Source organism: Amblyomma mixtum, chromosome 3, assembly GCF_055824585.1.
Source record: "Amblyomma mixtum isolate Tamu chromosome 3, ASM5582458v1, whole genome shotgun sequence".
Classification (NCBI taxonomy): Eukaryota; Metazoa; Arthropoda; class Arachnida; order Ixodida; family Ixodidae; genus Amblyomma; species Amblyomma mixtum.
In genome coordinates, this window is record NC_143014.1 from 430,580,683 (window position 1) to 430,591,728 (window position 11,046).

The 11,046-nt window shown below is 50.4% G+C and overlaps 2 non-coding genes across 2 annotated transcripts; one reads left to right on the top strand and one right to left on the bottom strand.

Annotated features, from left to right (window-relative positions):
- Positions 1 to 8,554: 8,554 nt before the first annotated feature.
- Positions 8,555 to 8,626, top strand: TRNAP-UGG (transfer RNA proline (anticodon UGG)). Its single transcript has one exon. It is a non-coding gene; the product is annotated as a tRNA-Pro (tRNA).
- A 1,888-nt stretch (positions 8,627 to 10,514) lies between these two features.
- On the bottom strand, positions 10,515 to 10,586 carry TRNAP-UGG (transfer RNA proline (anticodon UGG)). The gene has a single exon. It is a non-coding gene; the product is annotated as a tRNA-Pro (tRNA).
- Positions 10,587 to 11,046: the final 460 nt, after the last annotated feature.

The window sequence follows — 11,046 nt, forward strand, 5'->3', positions numbered from 1 at the left end:
CGGAGCGTAGAGAAAGCGGTCTGTTGCTCAGTGGTCCAGACAAAGGAGGTGGTATTCCTGGTGAGGCGCGTCAACGGCTCAGCAATCGTGGAAAAGTCCGCAATAAAGCGCCGATAATACGCACAGAGACCCAGGAAGCGCTGGACAGCTTTCTTGTCGGTCGGAACGGGAAAACGTGCGACGGCGGCAGTCTTTTCGGGGTCCGGCCGCACTCCCTCAGCGCTCACAACGTGACCCAGAAATTTCAGCTCTTCGTAACCGAAATGACACTTCTGGGGCTTCAGGGTAAGGTCTGCCGAGCGGAGGGCTTCGAGGACAGCCCGCAGCCGCTGGAGATGTTGGTCAAACGTTTCTGAAAAAACTACGACGTCGTCCAAGTAAACAAGACAGCTTTGCCACTTGAGGCCTGTGAGGACGGTGTCCATCATCCGTTGGAACGTAGCCGGGGCGGAGCACAAACCGAAAGGAAGCACTTTAAATTCATAGAGGCCATCTGGAGTCACAAAGGCGGTTTTTTCGCGGTCCCGTTCGTCTACTTCAATTTGCCAATAGCCGCTCTTTAAGTCAATGGATGAGAAGTACTTAGCGCGCCGTAATCTATCCAGCGAGTCGTCAATGCGCGGCAACGGGTAGACGTCCTTTTTGGTCACACTGTTCAGCTTGCGATAGTCGACACAAAACCGGAGTGCCGTCCTTCTTCTTAACAAGGACTACAGGTGAAGACCACGGGCTTTGGGAAGGTTGAACAACGCCATCGTCAAGCATTTCCTGAACCTGAGTTTGGATAACCGCCCGTTCTTTAGCAGAAACACGATAAGGCTGCTGTCGTATAGGGCGAGCGTCGTCATAAGTGATGATGCGGTGCTGCGTGATGGGTGTTTGACGAACCTTCGAGGAGGAAGCGAAACACGACTTGTATTCCTTCGACTCCCGATGAGTTACCCCAATCCTCTTTAAGCGCATTACTTGGTATATATCCTGATGACGTTTGAAACCTGTTGCGACCTTCTAATCACTAGTTTGCTAATGTTATTATCACCGTTTGAAATCCGTTCCTCCACGTGCGAGGTAGACACCTTTTCGACCAATCCCGATTTTCGACTAATCCGGAATTATGTTCTACTCAACGCCTGCTACTGAAACTATCTGGAAGGCATCTCCTTACGCCCATGAAACAAAGTATATTGTTTGCTTGCTTTCGAAATATTGTGTCCGTATCCCTTTAACGACCATATGTTATCCTGTCTTCCAATTGCATACCCTGACCATGCGTTTTTTCTTCTTGATCTTGACGAGGATGTAATCAATTCGCATTTGTTCCGTGACCCACTGGCCTCGCTTCCTGCCTCTTAACGCTGCACCTATCGTTTTCTGTTCCATAGTTCGCGGCGTTGGCAAGCAATGGAAAACAGCACTAATTCATATACTTAGCGCGAGATGGATAGTGGTTCTATTGCGGTTCGTTGTATTCCTTCGTACGAAAATTTACTTCTTAAGAGAGAGATATTAGTCACTTGGACTTCTATGGAAGCTGCCAAGGGGAACAGTTCCATCGTTCTGTATATTGTTTTCTTGATGAAAAGTTTCGTTATAGCAAGGCTTGACTTTATATCATAGAGTGTGTGATTATATGGGAAGCCTTAATAGATGCAGACAAAAGCATTGCACATCTACAGCTAACTATCAGTATTGCAAACTGTTCAACTAGACCTAGCGTTCAGCAACTTCAGTAATTTAAAACAATGTTCAAATATGATCAAACGTTTTGAGCTAAAATATCTGAAGGTGAAGCCCCCTCAAGAAAAAAGAAATTTCTCTGATGTTTCGTTGACAAGAAATGATACTTCTTTGTTTCGTCCGATGACCTTGTCGCGACATCCTTGCAGACATATGAGCCACCCTCTCCCCGATTCGTATTACTACTACAAGCATACTTTTTAAATATTGCCCCATTCATGAAAATCTAATGTTCCTTCTCTTATGTTAGGTACGGCTTTATTATATGCTATACTTATGTTGCCGTTGTGGTACATCTTCAATGTAAATTTAGCCAGCAAGACATCGTCCCAGTGCAGTCGGTCAGATCGCTCCGTGTGAGTCCAAAGAGCAGATAACAACCATTAAGCAGGTGCACAACCATTGGCACAGGCAACCCCCTGGCAGGCGCACCTGGACAAGATAGGCTGCAGGGAAGTTTTCGTGCAATGGCCACTGCTCCCTTCAAGATGAGTCATGATCTGAATGCGGGTGACATTCGCTGAATTTCAGTGGTGCATACGCAGAGCTAGGTCTGAACGCTCAGTTTAGTTTAACAGCTCCAATAAAGTATTACATTTTACGCGTCGAACAGTTGGGACACAAGCCCGTCTTTCGACTCCGCTACGGAGGGTTAGGGCTCTTTTTTTTGTGTCGACACATTCATGAGGCGCACTTGTTCGCGATAGCGAGTAGTGAGCGCATCGGGACGTGTACGCCATTCAAGGTTCAGCCTCTTCGCTTCTCGAGTGGATGCAGCGGCGGAGCTTGCGCGATCGGTGCGCACACCGACCCGCGGTTCAAGCGCCAACAACTCCATCAACGCAGGCGCTGGGGTGAAAACGTGCGCGCTCCACTGAGGACGGGCTGCGAAAGGACAGACAGAGTGCGGAGAGTTGGCGCCCACCACTCCCCACCGGACGGGCCATGGGCGCCGACCCGGGTACAAGCCAGGGAAGGAGACGCTCGCTCGATCGGCTGCGCACTGAATCGGCCGTCCACGACCGAGGTCGCACCAACCAACCTCCCCACATCACGGTCGGCTGGGGGAGTTGTGTCGCTGGCAGCGCCATCTGTAGCGCAGCGAATGCATAAAAGATGCGCCGCTCGCGTTGCCGACCGTGTTGCACGCTGCGGCGACGGCGCCACGGCGCAGGCCCGTTCGGTGCGGGGCGACGCCGCCGCCGCCGCCTGTCAAACCTGCCCGCTATTCCTTTCGGTTCGGTACGTCGCAAGTGAGGCGCTGCCTTCCGCTGGAATACGTCGGGCTGCGGCCCACTGCAGACGGGCCGGACCGGCCTCCGCGCGCGCCGCTCGCGATGGCGTGTGTCTTGTGGAGCGGAAGGACTGTCGCGGGCTCTGGCAGCGTGCCCTTCTTTGTCTTTAATGCCGCTGCCTCCTCCCGGTGCGTACCGAGCAGGCTTTGTGCGGCGCACGCGGAGCGAGAACGCTTCCCGCGCAACATGCACTGTAGATTATACGGTCGTAAGTAGCATTCGGTGAGCCGGTGGTCGGAGTTCGGAGGCAGACCGAATGCGCCGGACAAGCGGCACTGAGCTGAGGCGCGTAGCTCTCGCACCCGAGACGCGGCTGACGCACGCAACATCCCGAAAGTTTAATGGCTTAAATTTTAATGTCTCGTTGGTTCTGCCTCTAAGAAGCATTTATTCTCTTGCGTGTGGCCTGGAATAAGGATTTAGGAGAACCTGTTTTTACAGTAGGCCATGATTCAAGGTGTACAACAGGCTCTAACACGAAAGTTGCTTCGTGCTGACGGGTCATTTTTTTTTGTTTAATCCAGAAGTGCACTGTGAGGCATGCCACATTTTCGCGGGGTCACTTTTGTATCATCAGTGTAGTGCCCATCAAAAGTGGATAATCCAAGTCCTCTCCTGGATAATAGTAAAAAAGTAGTCATGTCTGTCTTTAAGACCAGAATACGGTACTGTCGCACCGGGACCGGTGCGCGCGTACTATCAAACCCAGCATCAGACGCCATCTTTCGCCTGGCTGCCAAAACGCTACGAAGTGCCTTTGCGCCGTTCCAACGAGCGGTCTTTGTGACCTCTCAGAGTGCTTAAAAATCAATGGCATCCTCCTGTAAGTATAAGAAGACATCTGGACACAACAGCGTTCTCTATAGACAGAGTAATAGCCAGAGGAAAAGAAGCAGCTGTGTTGCGAAACGCTGCATGCGACGTGCACGACGTTTATCGAGAGTTCTTTCTCTGCGGAGTGTTAAAGGGATACTGAAGCAAAATCTGAAAATTGAACAAAAAGGCTGAATATAGATTCTCGGAATGTGATTACACCGAAATCTAGTCGTCACTGTGCATATTTTTCAGCCGATGGTTTTATTTTCGATGTTTCATGAGCGCGCGCCAAGCCCTCCCGCTCGGCGCGAGGTGGAAAGCGTGACGTCGTGGCACCCTCCCGCGGCGACAAATATGGCGGCGCCCTTCGATGCATGAAACGTCGCTTCGGACTGGTTGCGTCGTTGTTACTGGCTTCTTCAGCGCGTTCACTGGCCATAAATGGACCACCAGTCTTTCGCTTCATCTCCTGTTGCACACAAGAAAACTTACGAGTAATAAATTTGCTTTATTTTTTATTTAGAGTGACGATTCTGCCCCCTTTAGGATAAGAGGGGTGTCGGTTTGTTGACAACAATGCTTCCCCTCCTAACCACCGGATGGCGCCACTAGTCTGAACATCGTCGCGCTTCTGTTTTAAAAGCGAGAATGCTAGAAATGGCACAAGGTCAGGAAAAAGTACCTGCATTTAGCGGACGTAAGCGTGCATATGGTTATGGTATGTAGACAGCATCGATTAACATTTTGACATATCTGTGTACGCCGTGAGCAGACGACAGACATGGAAAAGCCGCTAGTAGCGATGGCAATCGTGCTTCTGCGGGAACGGTGGGCGCGCGGGTGTTATGACGTCTAGTCGCAGCTTCCACAGGCGGCCACCAGGTGCAACGATATGGCAATAAATCGCGAAAAAAAGCGTGTTATCCGCCTTTTTCGCTAAAATGCTTGTCATATTTATCAATTTTAGCAGTCAAGTTCTTGTTTACATGCAAAAGAGCAGCTCCAAAAGTTTGGTTCAGTATCCCTTTAAGCCTGCACCGTTTCCCATCAGGCGTTAAAATTCAGATCTGCGTCAAATATGGATTGCTGCGGTGCGTACAACGAATTGAGAGGCAAGTATGAGAGCACGAGTAAGCACTGTGCTTGAAACGGTCTACCTAACTGCGCGGCCACCGCAACACGTTTACCATTCAATGACCGTGTTGTGAGAACAAGCAGGTATGCTCGGAGCATTCGGGACGTAGTGACTGAGAGTGTGAGCCGATGGAAGACGGCATGAATAAACGTCCCTTTTGTGGACTTGCAAGCCTGTTTCCTTGCTGCGAGCAGCTCTGTCACTTTCCTCCCTGCGGAGGTAGCGTACGCCGCAGCGCTGCCCTACTGTACTCGTGTTGCAACGGCTGGTCGGGGCCTTCGGCTCGCGCGAAGCTCGAACCCGCTGTGGTTAGGGGCCTGTACCCATTGTAGTAACCACAAAGCCGACCGAGTGAAGGCCTGTGCCAGTGCTGCTCCTCAGCAACACGGGAAGGACAAGTGCAGCCCGAAGCAGTGTAACCGATAGAAGCCAATGAATTTAGTCGAGTGGCGTGATCCGCCATGAGCCATGAGCCCGAGTGGCATGACACGATATGAGCGGGGTGGTTGCAACGAACAAGTTTGAATCACCCTGCTTGCATTATTAGCACAAGTGCTATATAAGTGGGTAACGCTTCGTCCGCGTCCCCTGAATTATTGTATACCCCGTATTTCGTAATGTCGCAGCTACGCACGTTTGTAATTTGTGGCTCACAGATGCTAGTCTCGGAGGGTTTGAGATAGCGGCTTGACAAAACTATGTAAGACCCGCTATCTGCACACGTATTCCCGCACTATCGCGCAAAGGGCAGACATGCAGCTGAACAGTTTGTAGCAATGCTCGTTAATTTATTGAAGCCTGCCTCATCGTTTCGCGGACTTCTAACAACACCTTCCCTGGTGTGGTCAGAATTAATCGGAAGTCGGCGTCGGCTGTTGCTATTTCGGCCAGACGCTGTAGTTTTTGCAGAAGCTGTACTAGCAGCGTGATCTCTCTTCGGTGACCGAAGGACGAAAGCGGGCCCCTCAAAACAAAAAGTGGTCCCTGTACGCGGGCGTTCGTTCGCAGTGCTGTGATTTACCGCGATCGCGACGTTCGCTTCGCTCACAGTAGACGCTTGTGTCGCGTGCCCGTCCTCTGCGGTTTCTGCGGCCAGCAACTAGAGAACAAAAAGCCACGACTACGGCGCTTGAGTGATCCCTAATGGTGCGGTATTAGATCTTTACTGCATATGGTAATGGCCCTCCTTTTTCGAATTTCGGTTGAGAAACGACAGTTACTGAGAGCGATTTCTGGCACACTCACGTATATTATGGATGCCATCTTCTATTTTAGTACTCTCTCCTTTTAAAACGGAACCTTTACTGGCCTAGCAGGAGCCAAGGTCACCAGGAGGCCACATTTGACATTCAAGCTTAGGAGCGGTGGGGGGGGGGGGGGGGGAGGTGTGTTTCTGACGTGACTAACCACGTGGTTCGTCGCAGCTGCAGCCGTCGCCGACCGTAGTCTTGCGAGCTGTGGTCACGTGATTAGCCGCATGACTCTGTTCGCTTGAAAAGGCGCAGGCGCCGCTCTCGCGTGCGATCCTGCCAGTTTATCGTTGTGGACGAAGCGAGTTGGTTGGAGCCGACGACTTCTCGCAGGTGGCGGGCCGATTCTGATCATGCGGTCGACATTGCCAACCGTGCGAGGGATTTAGCAATCGATACTGAGCGTAAACGCGCTAAACGGGCAGCCCAAAACGATGAGGAGCAAGAACTTCGAAAGCAAAGGAAGGGCGCATAACTGGCCCCCCGGGACAGAGGACACCTCAGTCGCGCTTTAAGCTAGGTGGCGGTAGTGACAGATGTGCGCTGCATGCGTTGGCATTGAAAAGTTGTGGCACAAACGCGGCACTGAATGTATAGGCCGTCGGCGCTCATTGTGGTCATTGGCGTTGGCGTTGACAACGTTCTAGACTCCGACAATTTTGAGGAAAGCAAGTACGCATAACTCGCTCCGTGGGTCAGTGGACGCCTCAATCGTGCTTTGAGGTACGTGGCGGTGGTGAGAGCCATATGTGGGCTGCATGCGTAAGCGCTGACAACGTTTCGGCAGACACGCAGCACTGCAGCAATAGGCCACAGCGTGACTTCGTGCTGGTTATGCAGGCGTGACTTTCGTTTGCATAACCAACACGAAGTCACGCTGTGGCCTATTGCTGCAGTGCCGCGTGTGTATAACCAGGGTGAGCTGAGCTAAGCTGCATCCATTTTTTACTACTAAAACTTTTTTAGTGCCAAAGCATTACTTCAATAGCAATCCTGCAAAAGCGAATGTTTTTCTGAAGCCTCACAGTTACCAGCCGAAATAAAAAGTGGTAGCGTTTTAACGTGGTTGGACCGAGTAGACGTGCAAAAGCGTGTGTTTAGCCTGGTTCGCTCATGTTTTTTGCTTTTCTGGGTCGTCGGCACGTCTGGCGACGATATTAAGCTCAGCTTAAGCTCTGATCGAGGTCAAGCTGATCTGCTCTGTTCGCGCCGCAGATGGAGGTTGATGAAGACGACGATGTGCAGTGCACAGCGCGAGAGTATACCGGCCGCAGTGACAGCATAGTGCTCTCGTGCACTGGCCACCGAAGCTGATCTGTCCGCGTAGCCGCTGTTGGAAACATGGTCGCGGCAAAATTTATTTATAATTTATTTTATTTCTGCATGGGTCAAGGTCATCTTCAAGGTCAAGCTTCACACAAACTCGGTGAGCAGGTTGCACCTCGTGAAGTAGTGCTCTTGCACTAAAATAAATGTTGCCGTGACTGCGTATCGAACCTGCTTCGGCGAGAATAGATAAGCTTCGTGGACACTGCACGAGAGCACTTTGCTATCGCCGCTTTTTTTTCTTTATCATCTATGCCATCGCCGCAGCCGAGCACGTCTCGTGTTACACTGCAACGCACTCTCGCGCTGTACATTGCACGTTGTCGTCTTCATCAACTTTCATCTATATCTGCAAAAGTTACGAAAGGAAATGAAACCCGCATAACTGGCTCCCTGGTTGAGTGGACACCTCAATCGCACTTTCAGCTACATGGCGCTGGTCTCCGCCTGCAAAAACCTGCTTTCGCACAATATTCGGTGCGTAGCAATGCTAAACCGCCGGAAATTTTTTTACTGCCATTTTTTCTATGCAGCAAAACTTTCCTGGGGCGGCGAAGAAAGTCAAAGAAAGCAGAGAAGAAATAGGAAGTAGGAGCAATTGCAATGAAACAGTGCACGCTTTCATCAACATTCGCAGCCACCACACAGCGCAAGCTGAATATAGCCGTACTCCGTAATGTAACCGCCGGAGATAAGAACTCCTACTCTGACTATCGCAGAAATTCTGTTGGAAAAAGTTTGTACGCCCGTGAGCGGTGTTCGGAGGAGCCTCACGAAGCGAAATGTAAACCATTTCTTCATCGAGGTGACCTTTACTCAGCTTTCAAAAAGCCACCGCGGTGGCTCAGTGGTGCGGCGCTGGCCTGCTGTCCCGAAAGACGCGAGTTCGGTCACGGCCGCTTCTTGTCTTCAAACCAGTTTATTCTTACTTCTTGACTGCATTGCAACATCTCTTCTTTGTTGCATATGCCGTGCTGAGAAAGGAAATTACTGTTGGCCCGTTGGTCTAGGGGTATGATTCTCGCTTTGGGTGCGAGAGGTCCCGGGTTCAAATCCCGGACGGGCCCAGCATTCTTTTTCAATCGCAGTATTGCTTGTTTACCATAAGTATTCACGACGGCGAGTTTTTTTTTTCCCCCTTAGCGAAGAAGACAAAAAGAACAGGTATACGCACACGCCCTTTCTCAGTTTACAGGACTCTGTGTAGAATGTGGGCAAGGATCTACCTAACCAGCATAACAGGCAAAAATAAAACTTCTGTGGGCCGCCGCGGTGGCTCAGTGATTATGGCGCTCGGCTGCTGAGCCGAGAGACGCGGGTTCGATCCCGGCCGCAGCTGTCGAATTTCGATAGAGGCGAAAATCCAGATGCCAGTGCACTGTCGGATGTCAGTGCATGCACGTTAAAGATTCCCAGGTGGTTGAAATTTCCAGAGCCCTTCACTACGGCGTCCCTCATAGCCTCAGTCGCTTTGGGACGCTAAACACCCCATAAAACAGGAGACATCCGCTTTCAAAACGAAGAGTGCGCAGGCCAACGACGGTGGTAAGGAGCTCGGATAAGAGGTATTAACGAGCCCACAGGAACAAAATGCGAGCAACGAAAGGGAAGACGAGCTGCATCTCATAAGTTCTTCTCGGTATTTAGATTGTACACGCTGTGCGTCCGGCCCTGCACCGAATTTTAATCAGCCAGTAGAATATTTCCATTTCTCCGACGCCGCATGACTGCAGTTTTGGCAAACATCCCGTGCTCCGTTCCATAGCGTCACGAAATAACTTTCGTCAAACGCCGCTGTTCATGATGCGCGCTGATTGCGAACGTCAGCGCTCATGGGGTGATGCACACCTCTCAGTATTTCTGAAAACAACGCTCTATGATACGGACAGGCGGTAACACAAAGATTAAAAAAATAGACGTGATCCACCTCAGAAACCAAGCGGGCGTTTCCAGAGGTGCAAAGTACATCGAGCCGACCCTGGGATCCGGAGCTACCTATATAGCACGCAGTTACATTTCGGCCGTCATTCCAGGGTTCGGCGATTTTTCTACCCGTGCCTGAACCTCCAAGCCCGAAAAAGCCAGCGCACAGCCCGTGAGGCCCGCGTTGAAATATCGGGTTTCAAGCCAATTAATTAGCCTTGCTGCACGTCAAGAACAACACAGCAGTACACATATATGAGTGGCATGATCAGTCAAGAGCATAATGGTTTACGCTGCTCATAGCGCCACTTACAGAGAAAATTCAGACAGTTTGTTGCTGCGCAAATAATCTGCTCTACACCCGCAGCACTGCTGACTGCGGTTTACGAAAGCAGATCGATAAAAGAACATGGTATAGTCTAACAATGAATTTTCGATTAAGTTCGATTTTCTTGGAGGCATAATCCGTGAAGAAAACGCCGATATATCCGTACACATGCCCGCCATGCGCAAGCATAGAGTTTCTCAATATTACCTGGAGGGAAAGCAGGCGGCACTATGCTTCATCCACCCTAAAGAGGCGCAGGAATTCCGGGAAGATGAGGTTTCGTATTTGGTTTGGCTACAGACGGGCATGAAAAATGCAACTCAGCTTCGAGGGACGCCGTAGTGAAGGGCTCCGGAAATTTCGACCACCTGGGCTTCTTTAACGTGCACTGTCATCGCACAGTACACGGGCCTCTAGAATTTCGCCTCCACCGAAATTTGACCTCTGCGGCCGGGATCGAACCCGCGTCTTTCGGGTCAGCAGCCGAGCGCCATAACCACTGAACCACCGCGGCGGCACACAGAAGTTTTATTTGTGCCTGTTACGCTGCTTAGGTCGCTCCTTGCCCACATTCTACCCAGAGTCCTGTAAACCGAGAAAGGGCGTGTGTGTATACCTGTTCTTTTTATCTTCATCGATGTCTTTAATAGTCTGTATCACAGTGTAATGCTAAACAAGCAATATTGCGAAGGAAAAAAAAACAAGGGCCCGTCCGGGATTTGAACCCGGGACCTCTCGCACCCAAAGCGAGAATCATACCCCTAGACCAACGGGCTTTTTTTCTTCTTTATTGCATTTTCACAACGGGTACAAAGAAGTAAAACTTGTCAGCAACACTTGCACTGACACAGCAGGTTAAAATTTTTTCAGTTCAACCAAGTCATCCAACACATTTAACCAAGTTGGCTGATCAGGCAGTGCCTGATACACTTCCTTCAGACGTATGACACCTTCAATGAAATGCTCGCGTGGAGATCTCACAACTACTTCTGCATTGTTGAATTGTGTCCTTGTTTTCCATAAACTATGGAGGCCAAGGAGCGTAATAGTGTCATAAGGGATGTCCTGTTTTCCTACCGGTAAGAACCTGATGCCATGCGGGTGTAGCGGTAAATCTTTCTTTAGTGTTCTTTGAAGCACATCCCAGAAAAAAACCGCATCCCAACAATCGACTGATTCAGACTTTTCTTCTTTCTGATGTCTCGTTTCGCCTGCGTGCTTCTTGCAGTCAAACCT